Raw genomic sequence first — 4,236 nt, forward strand, 5'->3', positions numbered from 1 at the left:
GGGAGGGGGAGGGGAGGAGAGTGGGGAGTGGAGGGAGGGGGCATCTGGAGGAATCTCACCTAACATGTGGGTGCTCAACACATCACTTCAGCAAATGGCTCTTCTACAACTTGAACTTTACCTTGGCAATGAGAACACTGTAATGCAAAAATTCATTCCCTCATATTAATTTGAAATAATATATATATAAATAAATAATGTTAATGTTCTTCAGACAGGAAAAAAAAGAGAAAGCAAATACAGCCATTTCACGCTGCTCTTGCTGGCAGCTGGCAGCAACCACTATTTTAATTATATCTTCCTTTCTGTTTACCCCCCAACCCTCACCAGACTTCTTTCTTTCTTCCATGCTATACTCTTTCCTCCTTTGGGAAAGTAAAATAAACTTTTAAATTCTTTCCATCCTAATCTTTGTGTCGAGAATTCTTTCTCAGTCTCTACTACAAGTTGCTCCCTAACATTAATAACGTCAAGACAAAAAGAAATTTAAAAACGCCTGTGCATATTTAACAATAATAAAAATCCAAAATATGAATCCAATGAACAATTAGAGTTTGAAATTTTAAAATGCCATTTAAAATAGCACCCAAAAATGAAATGCTTAAGTCTGAAGCTAACACAATATTTACAGGATCTATTTGTGAAAAACTATAGAACTCTGATGAGAGAAATCGAAGACCTAAATCAATGAAGAGATAGTCCATGGTCATAAATGGTAAGAGTCAATATTGCTAAAACATCAATTGTTTCTGTTTGATGTATAGATTCAACATAATTCTAATAAAAATCACGGGAAAATATGTTATAAGTTATGGTAAAATATCTTATATATTATTGACAAACTGATTCTAAAATTTATACGGAAAGGGAAGAACCTTTCATAGCCAAAATAATGCTGAAGAAAAGAATAAATCAAGACACACTACTTGATTTCAAGGCTGCCCGTAAATCTGTAATGAAGAAGACGGTGTACCCTGGATGAAATGTGGATAAACCCACAGACGGGACGGAATGGAAAGTCCAAAGGTAGACCTCACAGAAATCATCAACAGGGCCTTAACAAAGACCCAGAGAAAATCCAACAGGGAGAAGATCAGCCTTTTAACAAACGGTGCTGTAAAAATTGAATGTTCTCATGCAAACAAAAAATTAATTAAAAGAAATAAACCTGGGCACAGATTTAACATTTTACACAAAAATAAGTGCAAAATACAAAACTATAAAACTATAGTTTTAAATCTGTAAGACTTGGTGTTAATTCCCTAAAAATGAATTTTATCGTGCTTATTATTTGAGGTATGTAACAGATATTGTGGCATCCACATAGTAAGAATATCACCGCAGTGAAAGAGATTGACGCGTCTCACATTGTTGTACCATTTTTAAACATTTTGGGTAAGAGCAGGTCAAATCTACAGAATTCATTACTGAGTTTTTAAATAAACACTGATAAAATTATCCATGAAAAGGAAAAAAATTATAATTTAGACTTTATTAAATTAAAAACTTCTGGTTGGGTGTGACGGTTCACGGCTGCAATCCCAGCATTTAGGGAGGCCAAGGTAGGAGGATTGCTTGAGCCCAAAAGTTCAACATCAGCGTGGACAACATAGCAAGACCTCATATCCACAAAAAAAATTATAAATATAGCCTGAATGGTAGCTCACACCTGTAGTCTCAGCTACTCTGGAGGCTGAGGCAGGAGGATTGCATGAGCATGGGAGTTGGAGGCTGCAGTGAGCAATGATCACACAACTGCACTCTAGCTTGGGTGACAGGGTGAGATCCTGTCTCAAAAAATAAAAATAAACCTTTTACCTTTCGAAACAGTTAAAAGAATGAAAACACAAGCGCAGATCAGGAAAATATTTGCAAAACGACTTTTGATAAAAAAAGCTTGTATCCAAATGTGCAAAGAACACTTAAAACCCAAAAATATGAAAACACACAGTCCTATTAAAGAATGGAGAAAGACTGGAATGCACACACCACCAACCAAGCCCACCATGCATGACTCACCATGAAGAGACTCCGAGCATTGTTTGTCATTAGGGAAATTCAAATTAAACAAAAACTGAGATAAGACAGTACATCTGTTAGAATGACTAAGATCCAAACTACTGGTGCTTATTTCTGGAAAGAGCACAGAACAACAGGAAGGCTCATTCTTTTCTAGCGGGAATGCCAACCAGGCAAGCTGATGGGACAGATAATCCCACCACAGGACGACACCACAGTCACATTTATCCCCCGGCGGATTTGAAAACATAGACCCACAAAAATCCTGTACACAGATGTTTCTACAAGCTTTTCAGTAACTACCAAAAGTGAAAACAACCAAGATGGCCTTCAGTAGGGAACAGCTCACCAAGGCTCACGGTTCATTAATAAAGAGTCGTCAGATACCAAGCCCTGAATAAATCCAGGTTAATACTAAATACATATTGCCAAATGAGGGAAACCGATCTAAAAAGGCTGCACACTGCATATTCCATTTACATGACACTCTGGAAAGGGATATTATAGAGACAGAGATGGATCAGTGCTGCCAGGCGCTGGGCGGGGGTGTCCCATAGGAGGGTGGGGCTCTCAGTTACACGCGCCATCCCCTAATAGTGGAAGCCTGAGACAAAGCACTTGTCACAGACACTGAATTCTGTGACACAAGAGTGAACTTTATGTATCTTTTTCTTTTTTTAATAATAAACACAGGCACTGGGACCAACGATCACCAGCTGCCCAGGTGCCAAAAACTTACGCTTCTGAAATCTCTTGATGTCTATTCCGCACAAAGAGCAGTTGAGCTGCCCCACGTGTACCACTCACGAGGAGGTCGAGGACCCCAGATTGGAATTCCTACTGTGATGAAGATCCCACTGCTTTAAAGTTTCATGAAACAGTCTCACTGCAGAAGATGACCGGAAGGGCCTGACCTCAGCCACTCTGCAAATGAGGGGAAGCAGAAGGGCGCAGGCAAAAAGCCCTGAACCCAGTGGGCACAGTTGTTCCCCAGGGGTACAAACCGATCTTTATGTCAGAACTGAATAATCATGAGGACAGAGGACAGACGGCCGTCGGGGGGAGCCGGGCTTCTTCCTATGGGGATGGGGGCCTGCGGAAAGCACAGGAAGAACGGCCCCACAATGACTGCAGCCTGGACGAGAGCATAAACTCGTGTTTAGCTTGCTGTGGGTGCAGCTGGGAACACACAGAGGTAGGTACAGATACGTGCACTGCCTTCCCTGGGCCCGCCGGCCAAAGAGCTGCAGGAGGACACTGTTCTTCCAGGGCTGAGGACACTGAAACCTCTGCTTCTGGCTCAGCCGCTGTCTCAAACCATTTCAGCTGTAGTTTCTCCAAGGAGCTTCATCTCTTTCTGAGAGATTCTGGGAGGAGAGGTCGATCTCCCTGCTGTATCCGGACATCTGTGAAAGCAGTTAGGAGCTCAGAACGAGTAGGATGCTTAACCGTCAGTGGCGTCTGCCACATAATGCCAGGGCTAAGGATGTGCTTTGCACTGTCCTCCCAGCGGCCATGCAGGCCTGAATATGCCCACACATAAACGGGGGACAGCGTCTTTCATCCCATAACAAGCAAGTGCAGGACACATATGGCTCTGGGAGAAGTCATGTGTTAATAAAATCATACCCCAGAAATAGCCAAGAAATCCCTCCCAGGGAGCAAGAATGAACTTAATACAAAAGAAGTACCGGGCGGGCATCCCCAGAGGCCTGTGGAAGGAAGGTGTGCACAGTTAAAGATGGAAGACACCTGGTCCTGAAGTCTCTTCCCTACCCAGCTTGGCTATTGTTCAGTTTTAATTTTCCTCCTGAGCTCTGATTCACTATTCCCTAATCAACCCTCCCATTACTGGACATTTTTAGAATAGATCGAATCTGCAGAATCATAAATCCATTTAACTGAAAAAGCTATGAGCAATTTTCTTTTGAATGCTCTCAGCTGAGTTATTATTTTTTACATAGATATGAATAATGCAATGAATACCCCACAGTATTTTGGGAAGCATGAACTAATATTTTGTATAATTATTATTTCCTCATGTGCTTTTTTCCCTTTAACATTCTTTTCTGCTTTAAAAAAGTTACTGTTCCTATGGAAACAGTAATGGCACACCATGCACGGAGCATGCGCAGGAGATAAAGACGATTGTGTGGCGAGAAGGCCTTCCAGTCGTGATCTTTTATTTCAAAAATGTCTATAAATATTTGCTCATTT

At 41.3% G+C, this 4,236-nt stretch overlaps 1 pseudogene; it reads right to left on the bottom strand.

The window, feature by feature from the left end:
* Window positions 1-2,708: 2,708 nt before the first annotated feature.
* LOC111724874 lies at window positions 2,709-2,849 on the bottom strand (annotated as a pseudogene).
* Between the last annotated feature and the right edge of the window lie 1,387 nt (window positions 2,850-4,236).

The sequence above is a fragment of the Otolemur garnettii genome, unplaced genomic scaffold (genome assembly GCF_000181295.1).
Source record: "Otolemur garnettii isolate 467f Iridium unplaced genomic scaffold, OtoGar3 scaffold00027, whole genome shotgun sequence".
In the NCBI taxonomy this organism is placed as follows: domain Eukaryota; kingdom Metazoa; phylum Chordata; class Mammalia; order Primates; family Galagidae; genus Otolemur; species Otolemur garnettii.